This window comes from Kogia breviceps, chromosome 2 (genome assembly GCF_026419965.1).
Source record: "Kogia breviceps isolate mKogBre1 chromosome 2, mKogBre1 haplotype 1, whole genome shotgun sequence".
In the NCBI taxonomy this organism is placed as follows: Eukaryota; Metazoa; Chordata; class Mammalia; order Artiodactyla; family Physeteridae; genus Kogia; species Kogia breviceps.
In genome coordinates, this window is record NC_081311.1 from 4,482,767 (window position 1) to 4,507,157 (window position 24,391).

The 24,391-nt window shown below is 49.6% G+C and overlaps 1 protein-coding gene across 5 annotated transcripts in view; it reads right to left on the reverse strand.

The window, feature by feature from the left end:
• Nucleotides 1-24,391, reverse strand: part of PTPRE (protein tyrosine phosphatase receptor type E) — a 167,539-nt gene that overhangs the window by 87,002 nt on the left and 56,146 nt on the right. For 3 of the 5 annotated variants that reach the window (XM_059052228.2, XM_067024318.1, XM_067024319.1), the window contains exon 2: nt 12,062-12,084. The gene's annotated coding sequence lies outside the window, so the exon portion shown is untranslated. Of the gene's footprint in view, nt 1-8,452; nt 8,688-12,061; nt 12,085-24,391 lie in introns of those variants that run through there. The other 2 variants (XM_067024323.1, XM_067024320.1) reach the window with 1 other exon arrangement.

The following is a 24,391-nucleotide window of genomic DNA, read 5'->3' on the forward strand; positions in this document are numbered from 1 at the left end:
TGGGTACTGTCCAGTTCCCAACCCTGCCTGCAGGCTCTGGGCCATCAGCTGAGTACCAGTAATTCTGTGGTGCTATTCTGGATCCACAGACCCTGAGAATGTAGGGGCCTCTGGGACCTAAGTCCTTTACATGGAGGCCCCACAAAGCACAGGATTCATTGGTTGTCAGGCAGCCCCTGGTGATTGAACTTGGCCTCCTGGCTGCAACACCCACATACTGGCAAGCCCCCGGGCTGCACCCTCTCTTCCTGGAGGGGGGCCACCGTGAGCTAACCTCCTCTGCTGCAGAAGGGAGAACGATAGCTCCATCCAGTTCCGACGTATTTCAAGATTCAAGGGATATGCCCACCAAGCCAAGCCACCTACCAGCCTTGAAATCCCATGCCTTGAGAAGGGATATGTTTAAATCAATCAATTGAAGACGCAGTCTAAGATGAGAACCTGTTATCAACCATAGGTTTTACACACCAGGAAGAATCACTCTGCTCTCAGCACCAATCCCGTGGTGCCACCTTCCATCAGGGCAGAGAACTCTCCGCACCCCTTCCCCAGGAGCCAGGATGACCCCAGTATTCAACCCCCAGCCACACAGATCTGAAGTCTTCCTCCTCAGAGAGGAGACGCCCAAGCATGGCTCCTGGCTTAAGGCGCTCTGAGTTCTGAGGATAAGGAGATTTGGAGAGGCACCAAGTCTACTCATGAGATATACCAACCCATTCGGCTTTAGGCAGTTTCCTTGTTTTCGTTTTCCTGATTTTTTTTTCTTTTTTTTTTCGGTACGCGGGCCTCTCACTGTTGTGGCCTCTCCCGTTGCGGAGCACAGGCTCCGGACGCGCAGGCTCGGCGGCCACGGCTCACGGGCCCAGCCGCTCCGCGGCACGTGGGATCCTCCCGGACCGGGGCACGAACCCGCGTCCCCTGCGTCGGCAGGCGGACTCTAAACCACTGCGCCGCCAGGGAAGCCCCTGTTTTCCTGATTTTGCTCCATCCATTCCCCTGGAGAGATGGTGTGCTTTGCCATTTACTCAACGTGTCTGAAGCCCAGGCAGCGAGGAGGAGGCCCCCGCAGCCAGGAGCTTCCGGGATGTGACCGAGCCGAGTCAGAGGTCCAGGCTGCAGGGCTTACGAGGGCGGTGGGTCGTGGACGGGATGGTGCTCTCGCTCTCTAAAAATACAGCGAAGTGAAGCGGTGAGACTCGGCTTCTGAATGTAGCTCCTTCTATGAGAGAGGGCTGCAAAAATGCTAAAAGAATTCGGGGGGCTTTGACCAAACCCCCTGAGGGATAACACAAAACACACTGTTAATTCCGAGATCCTATCCTACTCCACACCGCAGGGTCAGTTCAGGCTAGCACGATTTATTTTGCACATTCAGGTCTTTTTCACCTAATTTCCTTGTATTTTCTTCAGTTACCCATGTCACCGATTCCCCCAGGACTGGGAGAGTAAGGCTGCGACCAGCAGCTTGGTGTAGGAAGGTGATAATTAGGGGCCCGGGCAGTGAGGGCTCTCCGAATCCAGGGGCCTAGCCCTGCCCGCCTCTCTCCCTGGGTCCTGGGGCGGCTCTGAGAGTTGGGTCCAGCTGTCACTCCCCACTGTTCAGCCCTGTGCCGTGCCAGCTCCTTACATGGTGAGATGCGCTGGACTTGAACCTCCGTCATTCTTCTTGGTGTATAAAACCCTTGGTGGATAACAGGTCCTCATGTCAGACTACACCTTTAATTGATTGACCTAAAACATATCCCTTTCAAGACAAGGAATTTTAAGGCGTGTAGGTGGCTTTGATTGGAAAGCATACCCCTTAGCTCTTAGGAGTCTGCCTAAGATGAGTGGAGGGGTTGGTAAGAGAACTGCCATTAAAAACCCAAATGGAGCTGAAACGTGTAGTCCTGGCCTGGTTTGGGGAGCAGTGCACACACCTGGAACACTGCTCTCCCCCGAGTTCAGGCAAAAAGTGGGCCAGACGTGCGAGCATGCCCATTGGCATCTGCCACACGCAGGCACAAGAGAAAACAATACCAGCTCAGCCCACCTGTGAGAGAAATCATCGAAGCCAGTCTGGTGTTGGACAGAGGAAATCCTGGGGGGTTTACTGGAAATCTTGGGGGTGTTAGCTGCCTTCGTTTATTTATTTGTATCCCTCTTGCTCCAAAATGGAGCTAAAGCAGTGTAAGAAGTATTAAAGCATATTCATTCATTCATGTGCCAGCACCTGTGTGCAGGGACAGAGGGACAGATCCCTGTCCACACAGGGCCTACATTCTGGAAGGGGAGAGAGTGGATGGATATGGCCGTTCCAAAGAGTAGTGAGTGTTTCCACAACAATATAAAGAAATCAAAACAGGGTGGCAGAAAAGTCACCCGGGATTGGGGGTCGGATACGGAGGTCTGGCAGCTCTGGCAGGGGTCGGGGAGACCTTTCCAGAAATGAATGATGGAAGCAGGGAGAAGTAAAGATCTAGCTGGAAACAGATCATGTTCCCAGGGAGGGGGGGTGAAATCCCTTACCGCAAAATGCCCCGGGGGAACATTCCAGTGCTCTGACCACCATTTCTCACACCACAGCCGGCTTGGGGGGTGGGGGTGGGGTGGGGGTGAGGGGGTCTGAGACCAGAGAGACTCAGAAGGGGCTCAGGGCCTGGGGCTGAATGCTGCACCCACTTTCTTATTTTATTTTATTTTTATTTATTTATTTATTTATTTGCACCCACTTTCTTGAATTTGGAAGGATTCTATCTCTGAATTTGTGTTCGGCAAGTGAAGTCTCATGGAACAATTTTGCATCCTGCCAGGGGCTTGGGGCCTCGACTCACACCTTCTGCCCCCTTCCCAGGACTGGTTCCCAAAGGTCCCTTTTTGGCCCCTGATACGCAAACGCCACCTGCCAAGTTCCAGGGCAGGTGCCAGGCATCTCTGAGGGTCTATACTGCCTGAGAGAATCCCCGTACCCCCAGGGAGCATGACATTAAATGGAAGGTATAAAACACTCTGGCAGGTCCAGAGAGAGACCACAGAAGAAAGGAAAAAGCTTTTTTTCCCCTGCTTTTTGAACAAGCAATGTGGCATCTTCTGTAGGTGGCCCTGGTCTTGCTAAGTGCCACCCCAGGCTCTGTGGAGCAGGCAAAATGCAGTTTTCTTTCTGCTATAACTGTCTCGCTCCGCAGTCTCCCTCAGTCATTCATTCATTTACTCATTCGTTCACTGTACGCGGAGGTCGGCTAGGTGCCAGGCCACCCCTGGGGGTTTGAATTAGGACATTTGCTGTCCTCCAGGAGCTGACATGCCCCTACATGTCACAGTCGGCCATGGGGGCCAGATCGATTGTCCTCTGTCCCTCTGCAAGGATCCGATCAAGCATTAGTTTTACGTTAAGTGTCACACATTACATAAATCATGGGGAAAAGGAGAAAACAGAAGTTTTTTTTAAAAAAATATGCATTTTCTAAAGCTGGACAGGCTTTAGTCCTACGTCACCAGACCATATTCTCTGAATCTGACTTTTCATTCCTCAAGATTAGTAGTTAATTCTCTTCTAACCATATGCCCTTGAAGGAAACCCTTTCTGGTGGATTTTTGGCGAGCACTGCCAGGATTGCCCAGACGCCACCGATGTGGTCCTCTGAGCTTCCCAGAATCTGGCGTAGAAATTTCAAGGAACCTTTTCCTCGATCATCTGTTCACCTCAGTCAAGCCCACTGGGTTCTGTGATTAGGGGCAATTTCAACTTTTTTTTCAGATTCGCCAGGGACACTGTGATATATACAACAGACACATTTTTATAAGGAGTGTCACAGCCCAGCTGAAAGAAAACTTCAATTTTTTAATCTCTAAAATGAATTTCAGAAGGGGCTCTCACCATGGTCCGGTGAAAATGAAGACTCCCATTTGTACCATTATTACAACTGCCCAGATACAGTTCTTGATTTTCTGACTGGGTACTCGGGTTTCTCACACAATATTTGGATTTCTGACATGCAGTGTGGATTTTTGGCGCGGTATCTGGACGTCTGGAGTGGCACCTGGATGGCTGGTGTGGTACCCGAAGGTCTGACGGTGGTGCACCTACGTACGGATGGAGCATCGGAGGTTCCCGCTCCAGGCCCGCAGTTTGGCTCTCAGGGAAGCTGGTTTTCCTGAGCTTTACCAGGCTCGGGAGCAGCCACCCTGATGAAGGGGTGTCTCTTTTGCAGGGAAACAGCTCGGGGAAGCCCTGAGCCTGAACCTAGGATGTTGGTTAAAGGCAGATCGTCCCTAAAGAAAAGCAACCCCTCAGCCATGGCCTCTTGCACCTTCCGGTGTCCTCACCCAGAACACAGGTGACTTTTTGTGCTATTAATGTTGTACTAGAACATTGCTATTTCCTGGGGTCCCATCTTGGATGGAAAGAATGCCGGAGCCTTCCAGGGGTGGGCGATTAAGGAGACAGTGCTCTTAGGAGGTGGGCGACTTGATTAAAGGCACCCAGCCAGTTGGAAGAGACGGCGAGCCTCTTGACCTCTAGGCCGGCCCCTCCTCTGCTCCTTTCCTGGTCACGTTGTCTGGCTGGACGGACTCCATGGAGCCGCCCACCTGCCCTCCCGCCGCATCCCCGCGTTCCTTTGTCATTCTCCTCTGATCTGGACCGTCTCCGTCTGCTTACGGACCTTTTCGGGCCCTGCATTGGCCACATCCTGTGCTCAGCCATCTTCTCGGGCAGCACTGTGGAGATCTGACGCTGGAAGCCCTGGGTGCGGGGCAGGCGCCTGGACTGCTTGTCTGGAGGAGCCCTGGTCTGTGCTCGGGCCAGGAGGGAGTGCCTCACAGTAAAGATGGATGACCTTCACTCCTCGTGCATCTCAGAGAGCAGGGCTGAGACGCCGCTGAGTGGAAGCAGTTTGGCAAGGAGTGAGCCTGAGACGGGATCAGAGCAGCTGTGCTGTCCAGAGCTACTGTCACTTAAGGTGATGGACACAGAGGGGTTACTAGAACCCAGCCGGGCAGACAGAGGCCACTCGGGGGAAGCAGCGTGGACCTGCATGGAAACGGGTTCTGTTACTAGGCTTTCTGTTAGGGAATCCTACCGTGTGGCGTTCCAAGTGGAATGGATTTGTTGCAACGTGAAAAAAAAAAATGTTTAAAAAAATCACACAACTTACAAAAACATTTTTATAGAGAGAGGCGTTTTGGGCTGTTTGATAAGACACAGTCCCCTCTGGTGGAGAACGTCCCAGTCACGGGGTGACACCATCACTGCCATCTCGTAAGAGCCCGGGGAAGCGAAGCGCCTTGTCTTAGTGATACTACTGGGTCCCTTCGTCTCAAACCCTCTGAGTGTGTGTGCCACATTACTCAGATTCTATCAAAAATAATTTTTAAAAGGAAACATGACTTAATCCTCAGCTGCATGGGAGGAAAACACACAGCCATGGGTAGTGAATCACTCATGAAGAATTAAATAAATCCACCCACAGCGGGAAACAGCACAACAGAATGTCGGTGTTGGCTTCACACTGGAAGGAAGCCAAAAATAGATCCTGGAAACAGTGACGCCTCTGAACCTGATCACGCTCCCATTGGGTGCCTTCGGGGTCTCCAACTTCATCTCGGCCACACGCACTTTGCAGCTGGGATTTTTTTTTGGAGGACTCTCGACAAGAGGTGAGCAGAGTGGTACTGGGGTGTCCATGGTATCTAATGAGATTAAGCAACTCGCCTTCCCCGCCCATCAGTTCTGCAGGTAGAATACACCAGAGCAGGCTCCCAGAACCCTTTGCCAGGATGGATTGCAAAACAGTGGAGAAAGGACCTTTGGTTTGTTAGCTAATCGCCTGCTTAAGTTTTAAAATCAAGACCCACGGATTCCCAGCTTTTACTTCCCGCATATACGTAAGCGACATCACAGAAAGAAGAAGATTGCTTTTCCAATATTGTTTTCCAGGAACAAAACCCTCTTTTACAGGTTCCCGCTTCTTTCGGAGGGCTGCAGGAGAGCAAATACAAGTAAGAGAGAGAAGGCACGAGAAAGCACCAAGACAGCTGCTTCCTTTTCAAAGCAAAGATGATAAAACCGTTACATCGCAGTGTACAGATTTCATCCCAGAAGGGAAGGCAATGAAGGTGACAGCCCCCAAACACGGAGGATACGCAGCAGTGGTTACGTGAAGCGCATCTCTGCTGTTAACTCAAAACCCAGAGAAGCACTGCCCCCGATCACAGAACTTTATGTCATGAAGGCACCTTTAAAAAATCCTTAGAGGGCTCTTTATGTTTTAAACAAAGAAGGTGTGACTCAGGGCATGAAGGGACACGTCCAAGTCATTCAGCTTTTTCTAGAACTAAACTTGATTTCTGACCAATCCTTGTCTAGGCTACTGTGCAGAACACACAATCAGAACTGCTAAAGAAAGGACTCAAATATCGGCCCTGCAGGCAATATTTCCTGAAATCAGAACTAAGATCTACTGCTGCATTTTTCAAGACCTGGCACAGTCATAAGCCTGCAGGAGACGGCTGATAAACGCCGGGCGAGCGACTGCACAGACTACTGGCCACGCCGAAAGGAAGCCTGGCAAGCGTGTGGGAAGAGATTAGAAAACTGGATTCGGTCAGCAGGTAACATGGGGAAACAGTTTGGAAACCTGGCCAAGATCAACTTAGGCGATCATAAAATTGTTCCCCAATATAATTATTTACCAGAAAACTGTTTGCAGAATCCACAGGATATGCTCTGACTTAGTAATGAGCTCCACTACTTTCATAACAGAAAAATCACATTTTCCATAATGGAAAATGCATTGTTGTGGGTTTTTGTTTTTTTTTTTGGCAGGTCTCCACCTTACCTTTGGAGGTGGTCCTGAGACCTGACTGGTTCTTAGGTTTGAGAGGAACGTGGGCTCGGTGCAGGGAACATGGGGACCTGTGAGCCCCGTCCCACCGTACTCTCAGCCCTCCGTGCCTGCCCAAGTCTCCGTCTCCCCATCTTTATGGCGGAGGTGAGAACGCACGCCGAGACTGCGCCCAGGTGCCAACGAGGCCCAAAGAAGACAATGAACTGCACATGAGTTATCAGCGGTGCCATTTAGGTTTTCAGCATAAGGCATTTACAACGTTATCTGGCAAAACAGGAAATAGATCAAGTCCTGCTTTTGCAAATAATAATTTCCACCAACATGACGTTTTTTAAAAAAATTAACTTCTCAGCAGCAACACGGTAGCTTTAAAAATATTTACACATATGTAACACCTGAACACAAAATCTGTACCACTTCTGAGAGAAGATCGATCTTGGGAGAGTTGTTTGAAATCAGTTGAATACCGTCAACATATTTTTTTAAAAGTTGTCTGAATTCCATCAGCCCCCATCATGAAATAACACAAATCCAAGTTCTGGTTTTAGCTTATGTTCATTTCGATTCAAAACAAGGAGAGAAGCTACTCAGAGAATCCATTATGTGACACATTTTTGTTCAGCAATTCCACAGGGACCTTTCCTTTCCCAACATTTTAAATAGTTTATAGCAAACTCTGCATCGCAATAAGCAGTCTTTAAAAAGTCACTCCCAGTTGGCAATTTTGGAACAGAATGCACCGAGTCTCCTGCTGGCTGAATGTCCCGATTCACACAGGGACGTCCTCCGTGGACGGGACTGCAGCTGGGGGAGAGGTCCCGTATCCAGTGGGGACTGGTCCATGACCCTTCCCTGTGGTAGCAGGACTCCTTCCTGACTCTGTGGCCCAACGGGTGTGAGAACGGTCTCTGTAAGTCACACACCCAACGGTTTTATAAACATCTTGTCTTCTTTCCCCAGTGTGAACGCTGCCTTTAGCCAGGCAGTCGGCACAGATCTGCAGCTGACGGTGCCATCTGTCCCTACAACGTCAGTTACACAGACGGCACAACCTTGCCCCCAGACTGCGGGCCCCGCCCTCGTGCACCCAGACACCAGCTCCTGGAAAACCAGCTTGCCGCCCGGCCGCCTAGGTACCTCCCACTTTCTCAGTGCGTCACTTTTAACTAAAATGCCGTTTCACAAATCTAGGTGCTAAGGAAAATTAAGAGGGCGGTTTTGATTATAAAAATCGAAAATGTCCAAGTTAAAATGGGTGGGATTTTGATGTGTCGTCCAGGCAACCCAGGGCCCCAACAATAGCTGGGGATTGTTTTCCTAAAAAGCGAGCCTTACTTGGCTTCCTGGCAGCCCCAAAGCAGACCGCTCCTCTGTACCATCCCCACGCACCACTTGGCCGAGCCGTGGTGCATTGAACAGTTTCCTGAAGCATGAGTACCAGATTTCCTGCCCAGGGCTCCGCAAAGTTAACCAAAGTGCTTTTGCCAGTGTTGCATTGAACGGATGCGTCCTGATAATATTCTCTAACCCAATTTTGAAATACCTTAGGAATTACATTACATAAAAATAAACCATGACATCAATCCCAAAGGACAAGAAAGGCTCCCCTTTGAGTTTCCCTTTACCTCTTGTCCTACGGGCGCGACGCTGGGAAGCCATCCTGGCCTGAGAGGACCCATGGTTTCCTGTCAGCAGGAACAGGATTTCTAGAAGAAGAATTCCAGCTCTGAACCGGGTCTGCCGGGAGCTCAGAGATGAGACGCGCGTTTATATAGGAGAGCTATGTTCCTATTTCCTCTAAATGGAAACTCTGACAGCTCAGTATCCATGCCTTTGCTATGTGACAAACGATTACTTATTGGACGCGTTTAGGAGGTACTTCTTGGAAGAATGTTGAAACTTTCCTGGGGCAAAATGGACATGAAAATAAATGAGGGATTGAGCCGTTCGTCACCGTCAGATCCAAAGGCATTCTTGCGACTGGCTGTCAGTTTCTGCTCTCAGTTTGCAGGAGAATAACTGCTTTGTTGTTGGGAGAAACGCATTTTGCTTGGATAGACAGGAAACCCACGCGGTCCATGCGTGCTCGTAAAACCCCGAGGACGCGGCAAAGGAAGGAAACGGAATCACATCTCGTAGAAAGTTTTCACGTCTCCCGTGCTCTGCCCACCAGGCTTTCCTGTTCTTCCTACAGATTCAGAAACCGGGACAGGACATAGAACACCTGTTCTGCCAACAGAAATGCAACCCCAGCTGAGATGGGCCGAGTATTCAACCCTCCCTGGCAGAACAAGGCCCCTGCAGTTGATTTAAAAACCTTCAGGTTCCTTATTTTTTTCCTCTCTCCCATGGTGACTGTTCAGACCAACACCAAGGAAGAAAAATGACTTGGAAGAGGAAAATCACATGTATTGAAACTGACAGAGTTGGAATCATAGATCCTTACAGAGGACAAGGCTAGTGAATGAATATTCTAAGTTACTTTTAAAATTAAATTCACTGTTATTTAACATTAGCACTTTAATTTGGTTTTCTTTTACTCCTTGGGTATTTCCATGAACCAAAGTGAAATCGTCAATTTAATTTTACTCACTGGTGGATACGCTTTGTTATAACAACGTAAGACCTCAAAGAGCCTGGAGAAAATATTTAAACCTTAATTATGTGTCTTCCCTATATTCTTAATTCTGAAATTCCACTGCATTTTTTGAACACTAGGCAACCAAGGCCCACAGAGTTGCAGGCATTCCCCAGTTGAGGGAATTTCGGTCGTATCTGATGATCGATATGAACTATGGTATTACTTCCCCAATCTATTTTTAGATACTGAAACAAAGAAGAAGAAAAATATGAGAATGGGTGGTTGTACTAAAAAGACTCCTCTTTCTCCAGTTTAAAATGGACTTTTTTTAAAAGTCAAATATTAACACAGAGTGTCTTTTGTTAAATGAAAAATCAGGGATTATTTCTAGACAAGGATATGCCTTTAAATATCCATTATAATACAGCGAATACATCATTACCCAGTTCAACGCCTTCTTTAAACACTGGAAACGATTTTCATCATTTTCTGATGACGGGGACAATAACCATTTTACCAAATGCTTAGAATTTGGGTTATTTCACTTAAATGTCACAAGAACCCTAGGAAGAGCGGACACCTGAGACGCCGGCATGTTCACTCCTCCGGAGCCACTGCACCGAGTGTGGACGGTGGCCTGGGGTGGCCCCCGACCTCAGGGCATTTACTCTCTCCCGATCTGCCCAAGGTGACCTATTTATTTCGTTCTAACTGACTCAAAAGCAAGTTTCCAACCTCACCAATTAAAAATAAATTCCTTTCTATTAGCTGAAACCCTGACGCTCTGGAAGGAGTCTGAAATGTGTGGCAGTGAACTTGCCATAGGCTAAAAGACCTACAGTTCCAAACAAAGGCAGCGCCTAAGGTAGCCACGGTTGGGGAGTTCATGCTTCCAACACACTTTCCTCACTTGGAAGAGAAAGACTCTGGAAATCAGAAACGCTCTTAGTCTAAGGACCGCTCCCTAAGCACAACTTTACTTGCCTATTGAAAAGGAGGCAAAGGAAAGGGCCAGGTGGAAGAGACGCTGCCTGAAGCCGGTGGCTGCCAGGCTCCTGCGGGAGAACCAGGGGTCAGAGGTCGCCTCCCGGACACAGGCTCGGCTGCCTTTGGACGGCGCATGAACTTCTGAACGCGGGGCTGCTTTGAGACACTGGCGGCTAGGGGCCCCTAGGAGCACAGGTCATGGGCTCACTCAGCTGAGAGCGAGGCTGACCCAGGCATGGCCAGGCAGCAGGTCAACCCGCCAAGAGGCCAGGAAATCCTAGAGCAGGTGGATGGCACCTGGGTGTGGAGGGGCCAGTGCTGAGTCGAGAGCTGAGGGAAGCAAAGGTCAGACACTCCTAACGCGTCATAACCTGCGCCTTGTATTTCGGAAGGAGGTGAGTCTGCGGGGCCTGCCCTCAAATGTTTAATTTCAGCGTGGTCAGGATCCACTGCTTTGGAAGGCAGCAGGTCTAACATCCATTTCACCCCACACGAGCGAGCAATACCTCTCACTTGGGATTCTGAGACAAGAAGGCATTGCAGACTTCCTCTAATTAAGTCTCCATCCCATTAATATCATTCCAGTAATGACCCTTCTCTTTGATCCCACCGTGACCATTTGCCCAAGTAAAGTGCACCGCTCAGAATCATCAACATCCAATAATTATAGGATAAAGAACGTGGACAACACAATTAGTTGAGTAGGTAGGAAATGGAAGTTTTCCTCTTCTCTGTCTTGATAAATCTTTGACTATATTTAGCACTTTTTGAGATAAGGAGAAACAGTCTGTACAACCAAAATGACCTTGATCACACCAGGAATAACCGTAAGCGCTGATGCCCAAACGAAAGGCACAGCCCCGAAAAGAGGGGCCAGCCAGGGCCAAAGAATCCACCCATCGGCCTTCGACTAATTCTGAACAGAGTCAAGGTATTTCAAATAAGGTGATTCCTTTGAGAAACGCAACATCTCGGCGGCCCACATGCTGGTTCACTCACGAGAGGTGCCACACAGGCCAGGGCAGACCATGTGTTACACAGGCTGCAGCCACTTCAAAAGCTTTTAGATGGTCTTCGCTCAATTTCCTTAGGAAACTTCACAGCATTAAGTTGATTAAGCGAACACAAAAAAGGCGATGGTGTTTCTTTTACTAAGTACTAGGACCTGGAGGCCGTGGAATATTGCCTCAAAAGGTAAAAAATTATGGAATGCCAACACTGTTTTTTTTTTTTTTTCACTAAAAGTGCAGTCTGGAAAAACTCCTCTTCGGCAGTTTTCCCCACAGCAGATCAATTTAGGAAGCAATTACCATCAACGCAATTATGTGGCACTGCGATAAGACAAGGCCGTTTCAAAAGTAAGGACAAGTCAGTGAGGGGAAGGCGTGTGGAAACTGTGTTCTCAACAATACATTTCAGGATTCTGAGCAGCTGAGCCAGATTCTAAATGCCAAAAAAAAAAAAAAAAAAAAAAAAAAAGATGTAACCAGAGTGTGATATGAGCCTGTCCAAGCCAGTTAAGACATAAAATTCAAATATAACACGCTGACCATATGACCTTCTTTCTCTAGAAGATAATACTTCTCAAACATTGAAAGCCCAAACATTTTTTTTTCGCTAGTTAACTACACATCAGAGAAATATTTTTTAAAAGTTTTGTACTTACCAAGGGAAAACGAAGGCTATAGTCTGAAAAAGAAAGAGAAAAAAAGAGAGGGTCAGTTTTCTGGTTTAAAAAAAAAAAAAAAAAAAAAAAAAGTGCTTGTTCTAGCCACTGCTTTTTCTACAGCACTAGTTGAATGTGACCGTTTTTGCCTCATGATTTGGGGTCTTCTTGAGGCCTTTTAATCTCTGTAATAATAACTTATTTTTGCTGCCATCAGCAGCTTTCAAAAGTGTTCTGCCCCGAATGCTCCTGTAGCCTCCGGTTGACGGCTGAGCGTGGCAGCTGCCCTGGATCTGAAGTGTTGGCCTCTGGCCCCTAAGGTGCTCCGTCTGTTGGCGGCTCCTTCTGTGACCTACAATGTCCCCTCTCGCCCCCAGCCATCCCTTCAGCCCAGTTCCCCACAGACAGCCTCTTAAAACCCACACAGGGCACCCCCTTCACCCCAGTTTTCCAGCTCATTCGGCATCCAGCTTGCTCGTTCCCCATTCATTTAGCTTTCACGCTCTTTTGGTTTTCAGCAGCTTTACTGAGATATAATTTACATCCCATAAAGTCCACCTGCTTAAAGTGTACAATTCAATGGTATTTAGCACCGTCACAGAGTTTTGCCCCCATTCTCACCATCTAATTGTAGCACATTTCCATCATCCCAAAGGAAACCCCTGCCCATTAGCTCATGACTCCCCCAGACCACCCTCTCCCCACCCACTGGCCCCTGCAACCACTAATCTATTTTCCGACATGCATTTGCTGATTCTGGAAATTTCATATAACTGGGATTGTATAGTATGTGGCCTTTAGGGACCAGCTGGTTTCACTCGGTATGTTTCTGAGGTTCACCCATGTTGTGGCCTGTTACCAGGACTGACTCCTTTCTGTGGATGGACACTGTTCCATTATACGGATGGACCACCTTTTGTTTATCCATCCCGCTCAGGTGACAGACATGACCTTGCTCTTGTGGGCGTGGCCAGTAAGGCAGCCGTCTCCCCGTGGCTGGAGACCATGCGCCGTTGTTACCACGCCTCCGCCCTGCTGCACAGTGGGATCATGTTTTGATGTCACTATTTTTAACAGCTACTGCAGTTCACCGCATTTTCCACCAAACAGACTACTTATCTTAGCTATGGTCAGGCTACAGATAATGTTAAACCAAAGATTATCCTCTACAGCACACAAGTATAACAAGTGGTTGCACTAATTACAAAGTTGACCTGGGAAGCAGGTTTGAAGCCACGGAAGGAGACGAACTCGTTCTTCTGTTACTGAGGAATCTTGAAATCTACTTGGGCAAATTTACAGCTAACATTGTTCTTCACAGGGGAGGACTGAATGCTTCCCCCCTAATATCGGGACAAAGGCAACAATGCCCACTCTCACCACTCATAGTTATCCTGGAAGTCCCAGTCAATGAGATTAAGGCAAGAAAACAATACATAGAAATTGAAAAGAAAAAAAAAACAGGACTTTTTCTTTATGCTCAGATGACAAGATTCTGGATATAGAAAGTTCCACCAATCTACAAAAAAGCAATGGAGGACAAATCTGTTGAGTAGCGTATAAAGTCACAGAGTTCCCAGAGTACAAAGGAGGCCAGTATCACACAAAGCAAGTGGGGGAGGGTAAGGGGAGCACTGAGTGTTGGGCGACAGGGGATCATTGGGGGTGTGGGAACCACTTTTTCGTAGAAATAACTTACTTCAAGAGTCCACTCCTTCCAATCCCCCCAGAGAGCTTGGGAAGATGCTGGAAAGGGTGACTTGTGGTGTTTGCCTGGGGCCAAGCATGGGGACAAGCCAGGAGTGCAAGGTACCCTTAATATTTCAGGAGGATTCATAGAAATGCTCAAAACTCCCTTCCAACGCAATGCTGAGTCATTTTAATGTAAAACAAAGCGCAGCAATAGGCGGAAGCAGGGCTGCAGCCCTGAGTCAAACCCAACTAAAAACCACAAGGCAAAAAGAAACCAGTCAACGGGTGGTTAAATAAATGAGTAAAAGCACCGTGGACTAAATCCCAAACGAACCCGATTAATAATTTTCAATTAAACTTTGAAGTGATTTTTTTTTTTTTTTTTTTTTTTTGCGGTATGCGGGCCTCTCACTGTTGTGGCCTCTCCCGTTGCGGAGCACAGGCTCCGGACGCACAGGCCCAGCGGCCGTGGCTCACGGGCTTAGTTGCTCCGCGGCACGTGGGATCTTCCCGGACCGGGGCACGAACCCGTGTCTCCTGCATCGGCAGGCGGATTCTCAACCACTGCGCCACCAGGGAAGCCCTGAAGTGATTTTTAAAGCAAAGCAAAAATTCATGAAACAGTGGGCTCTACAAACAGATCACAGATTATATTGGCTTGGGGCTCACACATGTTCACATGAAACCACAGCCATCATCTTCTCTAAAGTGCAGAATTAGAGCAAAAATCAAGCAACCAGCATATCCTCTGAAGTCAGCCTTTATCACATGAACACTTCCCTTAGGCCAAGGCCTTCCTGCAGATGGCTACTGTAAGGTTGGGCGAACAGCTAAAATGGCGAAATAAGCACATTAAAAAGCAGGAGTGGGGCTTCCCTGGTGGCGCAGTGGTTGAGAATCCGCCTGCCAATGCAGGAGACACGGGTTCGTGCCCTGGTCCGGGAAGATCCCACATGCCGCGGAGCAACTAAGCCCGTGAGCCGTGGCCGCTGAGCCTGTGCGTCCGGAGCCTGTGCTCCGCAACGGGAGAGGCCACGACAGTGAGAGGCCCGCATACCGAAAAAAAAAAAAAAAAAAAAAAAAAAAAAAAGCAGGAGTGGGGGAAACTGGTCCCCACGGACAGACCCACGTTCCTCTGGAGGGGGGTGTCTCTGAGGAGCTTGCACAGGGCAGTGCCACAGCTGGAAAGGCTCCTGGTCTTACTAGAACAGCACCGTCCTCTAAAAAAGGAAACGAGAGAAGCTACGGATTCACTGGGCCAGTCGAGTGCGTTGGTGGCTCCTGTGGCATCTCGCCCACAGCCCACAGCCAATCCTTAGGAGGCAAGATGAGACCCATTTTAAGGATGAGAAGACTGAGGGTCGGTGAGCTCCTTGACCTGTGTCACACAGAACAAGGAAGCAGGGCAGCAGGGATGCTAACTCAGGGATGCTGAGACCAGCCTACAGTGTGGTTTCCTCTGGTTTGCTTGTTTTCTCTTTTCTTGTCTCCATCTCCCCAGCGAAGCTGTAATTCCTCCGGAGACCGTCTTCCTTTTCTTCACATTCCTAGCGTGTGGGGCACTGCCTGCCAGGAGGAGGGCCCACAAGAGACCTTCTGTTCAGGGCGACATGCATACTGCAGAATTTCGTAAAGTCCCTTCTAACCCTAGAAGGAGCTCCACTGTGGTCTATGGGCTGGAAAGATCTAGAAAGGCCCAGGCTGGCCACATACTTCCTGTGGGGAGAAACAGCCCTATGGGAGCGGCTGGGTTCACAGAAGCCCCTGGCCTCCTGACCACGGAAGTGTGGAGGTCTGGCCCTGGGGCCTACAGGGGCAGCCGCTCTGCTTCCAGGGAGGAGGAAGGAAGATGCCCAGCTAGACCCTGGGAAAAAGGCCAAGCGAGGCCACGGAGCAGGGGAAACCCACCCTGGGGGCGGGGAGGGCAGCCAAGGTCAGGGGGGCAGGCACTCCCACAGGAAGTGGCTGCGCTGCAGGGCTGGTCCTGATCGCTCGCGAGATATGGAAAGACCCAGCCACCTATTGTGCATCCAGACCTTGCTAAGCAGAGAATAAAACTGCACCACGTAGAGTCAATCCATCGGAACTGCTCTATTTAAGGAAAAAAATTAAAATGTTTCTGACTTGTCAAGCGCTGAGATGGACAGAAGTTGGTAATCTTTCCAAGCTCAGACAAAAGTAAAATGCCTTTTGTACACACCCTGGGCCTGAAGCATTGTAAACATTCCAGTGCGTGGATTGTATGCTGCCTGCCGAGGGTGTATCGACAAGCTTCTCTTTTAAATGGGCAGCAGCATTTTAAACATTTTGGAATGCTCATCTGCATTTTACTTTTCTTTTTATATACAAATTTATTTATTTATTTTTGGCTGCGTTGGGTCTTCGTTGCCGCACGCGGGCTTTCTCTAGTTGTGGAGAGCGGGGGCTACTCTTCGTTGCGGCGCGCGGGCTTCTCATTGCGGTGGCTTCTCTTGTTGCGGAGCACAGGCTCTAGGTGCACGGGCTGCAGTAGCTGTGGCTCGTGGGCTCAGTAGTTGTGGCGCACGGGCTTAGTTGCTCCGCAAGATGTGTGATCTTCCCGGACCAGGGCTTGAACCCGTGTCCCCTGCATTGGCAGACAGATTCTTAACCACTGCGCCACCAGGGAAAACCCTGCATTTTACTTTTAAATGTTTATATACGTATTTCTACACGTACAGGGCACCTAAAATGTGAACTTTTAACGATGGGTTAAAATCTTAAAAAGCAAGGCCACACAAATAAAAATCGAACGCACGTAATTAGACACTATGGACCCTAGACTTGAAGTAATCTTCCTGGGATAATGAGACCGCAGACTGAGGCTCCTCCATCGTGGCGGCACTCTCCTGGGGGCCCCCGTGCTCCCCAAGACCGCTTCTCCTGATCCACTGGTCAGAGCCCTTGGAACAGCAGGAGTGTCATTCACTCTCAGTCATGGTGACACTGAAGCACAACGACTAGGACGACTGGGGGTCCAACGAGCAGGAAAGTCACTGCACATGGGAAAGCAACGGAAACCCCATCACGTCCACCCACGGCAGTGGAAATGGATGAAACCATCGCTGCTTCAGCATCGTGTCCAAGCAAGACCAAGTTTACCCTGCTTCCTGCGGCTGATTCAAAGGACGGGGAGGAGGCAAAACGCCTCGGAATCATCCCTTCGGGTCCTCACTGATCTCATCCTCTGCCAAGTCTCACAGTTTCCTTGTTTACCTTCCAGGCATCGGCAAAGCTGTTCATTTCTGTATTTTCTAATGCATGAAAGAAAGGCTGGAAGGAAACCTCTCTGCATGATGGGCCGTTTGGGAGAATCTCTTGCCCATCCTGGAAAAGGGGGAGGGTCCTTAAAACGATGTTGCCGGCTTCCCTGGTGGCGCAGTGGTTGAGAATCCGCCTGCCGATGCAGGAGACACGGGTTCGTGCCCTGGTCCGGGAAGATCCCACGTGCCGCGGAGCAACTAAGCCCGTGAGCCATGGCCGCTAGGCCTGCGTGTCCGGAGCCTGTGCTCTGCAACGGGAGAGGCCACAACAGTGAGAGGCCCGCGTACCACAAAAAAAAAAACAAAACAAAAAAAAAAAAACACGATGTTGCCAAGGCTGAAAAGAAGTCCATTTTCCCAGGCACCCGTTCTGTGAATCTGTGACGAACAAGCTGGACTTCTAAGTATTTGGCAACTTTTAAAAATTATTCATGGGCAGCTACTCAGAAGATCCATGTGCGTCGCTGCCTGCTTCTCCAGAGTGTTTTCTGAAGCACAATCCCCAGCCCCCAAAGTGCACATAAGGGCACCTCTCTACCCCACAGTTGGGGGTCCCCCCTTTGGACTAGGAAACCATGCAAATTAGCACGCCAAGGACTCCATTTTTGCAAGTACAAACGACTGCTCGTTTCCACTCTTCCATGTCTGTCTATGCCATGATTACTGCCATGGAATTTAGGAACACAGGACATGGATTCTCTGTGTTCCCTTCTGAAGCCCCAGAGGGGAGGGTGGTCTATCCTGGCTCCCGTCTCACGGGCCATTTGTGCAGGCTGCAGGTGTGGGTCAAGCACATGCCCCGCCCCCTGCCCGGTGCCAGGGCTCCCTGGGCTCGTCCTCCTGCCCCCAGCTTGGGCGTCATTAGTTCAGACGCCCACCTCTCTCATTCGGCACAAACGCTTCTTGGTCACTGTCGCCTTTCAAAAAGTGTTTTCGCCACGAGTAGCTTCTTCGTGGGGGCTCCAGTGCTTGAGGGCAGGGATGGTGTGAACATCTCTGGAGAAAGTATCAGCCCTGAGGACAGGTATCCTGCCAGGTGCTCACTTAGCCAGACATCCTGCTAAGTGCTCACCGAACCCTCTCAACACCCTGATGAAGAGTCTGGTTTAGACCCACTTTGCAGATGGGGAGACTGAGCCCCAGAGATAAAGTAACTTTGCCATAAGGATCCGTCTCCGGGGCCCGGGCACAGGCTTCCTTGCCTCCTGGAGTTCTTGGGAAACGGAACCGGCTGCACTAAGTACTTAAAAGGCACAAGGGCTCTTTGCCTGGGCTGTGAGGTTTTCTGGGCTGTGGGGTCTGTGCATGTCCCTAGGTGGGCCTACTGCTGTGAGGCCCACCCGGGGCTCTGAGCAAGGCCTGGTACCCACAGCACACTCAGCTCAGCCTCCGCTGGGGGAGGTTATCAGGCCCAGAGGGCAAGAGGAAGGCAGGTCTATGAGATCCACAGCTCACCTCTCTGGCCCCTCCCCTCCGCTCTCTAACTCATCACAGAGCCAGGCTTGGTGGCAGGTTTAGGGTCCTACTGTGTGCACATGTCCTCCTGTGTGCACGTGTCCACCTGCCACTTTAGTGATGCTCTTTCCCTCTCATTGTGCAGAGCTGGGCTCAGAGCCCTGCAGGAGATTCGGAGCATCGAGAAGCAGGTGAGGCGATTCAGAGGATGGGAAACGGGAGTCCTGAAATGCACCTGTTCCCGCATGTAAGGCACGTGCCCTCCCACCCCACCCAGCCCACCTCGAGGAACCCAAGAGGACTACAGCGGGCCTAGTCCCGCCAAGATGCAGCCCCCGGGCCCTTGACTCCCCCTGGAGGTCACTCCCGCCCACGTGTAAAATCCAGTCCCAATACCAGGGGTCCAGCTTCCCCCTCTGCTCTGTTATCTTTGCCTTGGAAACTGCCCAGGGCCCGTAAGTCTCCTAATGTTGGGGTAGGGGTGCAGATTTCACACTCTCCCTCAAAAGCTTCCAAGAGGGGTGCAGCCACTATGGAGAACAGTATGGAGGTTCCTTAAAAAACTAAAAATAGAGCTACCATGTGATCCAGCAATCCCACTACTGGGCATATATCTGGAGAAAACTCTCATTTGAAGAGGTACATGCACCCCAATGTTCACTGCAGCATTATTTACAATAGCCAAGACGTGGAAGCAACCTGAATGTCCATCTACAGAGGAATGGATAAAGAAGATGTGGTACATATATACGATGGAATATTACTCAGCCATAAAAAAAGAACTAAATAGGGCTTCCCTGGTGGCGCAGCGGTTGAGAGTCTGCCTGCCGATGCGGGGGACACGGGTTTGTGCCCCGGTCCGGGAGGATCCCACGTGCCGCGGAGCGGCTGGGCCTGTGAGCCATGGCCGCTGAGCCTGCGCGTCCAGAGCCTGTGCTCCGCAATGGGAGAGGCCACAGCAGTGAGAGGCCTGCGTACCGCAAAAAAAAAAAAGAACCAAAAAATGCCATTTGCAGCAACATGGATGGACCTAGAGATTATCATACTAAGTGAAGTAAGTCAGACAAAGACAAATATCATATGATATTGCTTATATGTGGAATCTAAAAAAATTGATACAAATGAACTTATTTACAAAACAGAAACAGAGTCACAGACGTAGGAAACAAACTTAGGTTTACCAGCCAGGAAAATGGAGAGATAAATTGGGAGATTGGAATTGACATATACATACTACTAGATATAAAATAAATAACTAGTAAGGACCTACTATATAGCACAGGGAACTCTACTCAATACTCTGTAATGACCTGTATGGGAAAAGAATCTAAAAAAGAGTGGATATATGTACATGTATAACTGATTCACTTTGCTGTACAGAAGAAACTAACACAACATTGTAAATCAACCAGACGCCAATTAAAAACGAAAACAAACTTCCAAGAGGGAAAAAACTGGCTATTGTTGGAAACATACGAGTACTGGCAATCCTGCCTCGTAAACCATGGTTCTATCTCTTCTGCAGTAGTGGACAAACAGACACTTCTCATCGACAGGAAACCCAGGAGCCCTTCGGCTTGTCAGCAGGTGACATTTCTTCAATCGGGCCACCTCCTTGGAGGTCCGCCCCTCCTTACGGGTCACGTGTGAGCCAGCTCCCCCTTCACCCTTGTTTTTAGTTACACGCCTGTGACCAAGCCTGCTTCACTTTGTACACTCTTCTTATGAAGCAGGGTCCCACCCTAAACTCTGGCCGCAGCCCTCTTGCTTCCTGGGTGCTGGCTCTTGTACCCCCATCCCCTCCCACTGCACCGTAGTAAACTGAGTCACGCTCAGCCGGGTCCCAAGACAACGCTGGCACCTTCTTTCCCCTGTGCCCGTGGACCTCAGGGTCCTGGTCTGTAGGATGTGGGCACCCAGGCTCCGCAGGTTGGGTCACAACTTTCTACTAAAAACATCAGACGTCAGCATCACTTTCCAGTTTACAGAGCGGTAAGATCAGTAGATTAATTTGATCGCTTCACTTTTTCTCCACGACCAATCACTCATCTCCTGGTCACTTCTACCTGGAATAAAAGGACTGAAATACAAATTAACCCTTAATGGCCCACCCCTCACTGGTTGAGCTGCTCCTGGGGTCCCCAGAAATTCTGGCTGGGCCACATGCAGGCCAGATATTCTCTGTGACCAGAGATGTCCCTCAGGCAGAGGGAGACACAAAGCAGCCCCCTTCCAACAGGACTGTCTGCAGGGGACTTCTGGGTGGCCTGGGGCCTCTGAGCACAGCTGTTTGCTCCACCCTCAGGGCTGCTCTAAAGCAACAACGCAGAGTTGGGGAAGAAGGGCGACTTTGGAAAGTCCAAGTATGACAGCGCTACCTTCAGTGCATCACTCACAAAATACTCCCTGAATCCCCGTGTTATGGACCAAAGTTCTCCAGGTATGCACAGCGCCGTCCCCCACACTGTAGAAAAACCCTCAGACAGAATTTACAGCAGGCGTGGTTCTTCCTAAGGACCGAAGAGCAGGAGGAAAATGGGAGAGCGCACCCACCGGCGGCCAGGACACCTCACCCCGGTTTCCAACACATTCAACTCACAGACTTCCTTTTATACCTGAAAATACTCAAGACTCCCCCCAAGCCTTTAGGAGCAGCAGAGGATGGGGCCTGAGATAGAGAAAAGAACTGCAGCCACGGGCTACAACCTTTAAAAGGCTCTGAAAGGGGGCTGAACGACAGGTGCTGGAACACAATGACCTCCTCGTTAAATGAGACTTTATCTTTCAAACGCACGCCAGGACCCTCATACACTGCTGGTGGGACTGTAAAGAAATAGAGCCACTTTGGAGAACAGTATGAGAAAGGCTAAGCACGGAGTTACCACAGGATCCAGCCATTCCACTCCTAAGGAGAAACCCAAGAGAATGGAAAGCACATATCCACGCCCGAACTTGCATTATTTATAACAGCCAAAAAGTGGAACCAGCTCAAATGCCTATTAACAAATGAATAAACTACCATTTATCCATACAATGGACAATCACTTGGGAAGAAAAAGGAATGAACTTCTGACGCACTCTGTAACACTGCTGAACCTAGACGACCTTGGGCCAAGTAAAAGAAGCCAATCACAAAAGGCCAGGTTCCATTTGTATGAAACGTTCAGAGAAGGCAAATGCAGAGTACTGGTTGCCTAAGGCTGTGGGGGAGGGGGTAGAGGGAAGAAAGGGTACAAGGTTTCTTTTGGGGGTGGCACAAATGTTCTAAAATTGATTGTGGTAATGGATATACAACTTGAAAAACATACTAAAAAACATTACAATGTACACTTTTGAAAGGTGAATTGTGTGGTATGCGATGAATATCTCAATGAAGCTGTTATTAAAAAACAAACAAACAAAATCCCCCAATTAACCATTAGTATAGAAATCAGAAACCACAGTGGGTTTCTCAGCCTGTTTTTAGTAGACTCACGTGCTTGGAGACGTGATTTTATGATATATACACAGGGCCATGATTTTTCCTAGTGAAACTAGAGAAAAATATCCCACATGATGAGAAGGGTGCCGGCCCAAGGGAGGTATCCACAGGCCTTGCATGAATTTCATGAGCTCTGAGGGAGAACCAAAAATGCTGTGATTCTAAACTTTCTGCTGCCCCAAAATGTCTGAGGACCGTTCTTACCTTCCAGGTGATTCTCTAAAATCGAGTTACCCTCCAGGTTGGCTCTAGGGGCCAGGTGTGTATAACGTGGAACCAGCAGAGTATGAAGGGGTCCCAGTGACCATCCCTGAACACACCTCAATGTCTCCAACCGGGTGAGGCAGGGGAGAAGGTGGGCTAGACAGTCAGCTGAGGGTGGGAGTAAGACCTGACCAGAGAACAGCCTACTCTGCATGCCCTGTGCCTCCCTGCTCGCCTGTGCCAGAGCCTTGATCACACTTTACCTGATACCCCGCTCTTCTGCGGGATGGGGCTGCAGAGGGGCATGCCTTGAGAGCAAGGCCTGTTTCACTCCTCCCACTGGGCTCAGGCTGCGAAAGGTACTCAGGACGGGCTTGGCTGGTGATGGTCCTTACACTCTGCTGTAAACAGCAGCAAGCTGCAGAGGCCAAGGGCAAAGCCACGTTCCCCAAGGCAGTGCAAGGGATGAGCCACGGCATTAAGTAATTATTCAGGAGGATCATTATTCCCGTGGACCCAGAATGAGAGGAAACCTACAATGTGCTTAGTTTTAAAATATCAATTGTTGGGCTTCCCTGGTGGCGCAGTGGTTGAGAGTCCGCCTGCCGATGCAGGGGACACGGGTTCGTGCCCCGGTCCGGGAGGATCCCACGTGCCGCGGAGCGGCTGGGCCCGTGAGCCGTGGCCGCTGGGCCTGCGCGTCCGGAGCCTGTGCTCCGCAACGGGAGAGGCCACAGCAGTGAGAGGCCCGCGTACCGCAAAAAAAAAAATAAATAAAAAAAAAATAAAATAAAATAAAATATCAATTGTTGCTGTTAATTAAAATGCCAGTTACCAACAATCCTATACAAATGGCAAAGGGACAAGTAAAATGTGCCACTTTGCTAGTATTAAGAGATGCAATATTATTATTACATAATTATAACGATTGTTACTGAATAAAGACAACAGCATTTCTGCTCCTCAGACTGGCATCCATGAGAAAAGTCGAGTATGTCGGTAAACAACCCCCTGGATTGCTCAGCACAGCCTGGAAGTTCCCGGGGAAGAGTCTCGGGATGTGGACAGGCCACAAGTGAGCAGCACGTGGTACCCAGACACCCTCCAACTTGGGGGGTCCCCTTCCTGCTTCTAACGCCAAGCTCCCCTGTCAGCAGCCCCTCCGAAAGCCACAGCATGCTTCTCGAAACATTGCCCAGGGCGGAACTTTCCAGAGGCTCCTCACCCACAGAAACTGTGTTTTACTGTCCTCCAGACACATCAAGGTCCTCCCCACATCATCACTTCCCTCATGCTGCTCTCCGACCCAGAAAGCTCCCCCCAACCCCCTCCCCCGCCCACCAGGTGCAGCTCAAGCCCCGCCCTCTCGTCCAAACCACCAGGCTACCCTGGTCTTATCCCTCCTGCTGCTTCAGAAGCACAAAGCTGTCCTCTGCTGCACCCTCTGTGTCATCTTTTTACAGCCCCACCTTCATAACAACAGGATATAGAGGACGGGGGACTGAGATCGGGCCACCTTTGCCACCGTCTCGGCTGCCCTATGATGCAGGCACACACGCACAATCTACATTTTGCAGATGACGAAAGCAAAGGTACACTCACCGCCAAATCCACGATCTGTGGCCAGTTTGCTGCTTCCTGAACAGAAATCCTATTATCTCTAACTTGAACTTCTTTATCATATACAAAGTTCTGTGCACTTACCAGAAACTCAGAAACTACTAGTTGGAAGAATGAGTAAGTGCTTTAAATCAGACGTTACTGGTCACTGAGCGTCTACTGGTCACTGAGCGTCTACTTATGTGCTAGCGTCATGCCAAGTGCTGAGAATTTAGAGACTAACAAAGTACGTGGACGGAAGCTCCGGGTCTTTACTCTAACGGAGTCCAATGACAGGCTTATCAACAAATCACTGAAAGGCAGGGGTGAGTGTTCTGATCCCGGCAGCCCAGGGGCTGTGAGAGGTGGGAGGGGCAGCCCCTAACCCGTGTTGGCCGAAGTCAGGGCATCTTTCTCACGAATAAGACCCCCAGGCAGATGACAAAAAGGCTAGGAAGCTGGGGGGCTCGTGGAACATTCTAAAAATGGCAGAGGATTTGAATCCTGGCTTTGACCTTGGAACAAGTCACTTGAACCTTTTTGAGCCTTCGTTTCCTCCCCTGCGAAATACGGATAAGAATCCCTACTGTTCTGGGTTAACAAATGAGGTAAACCCAC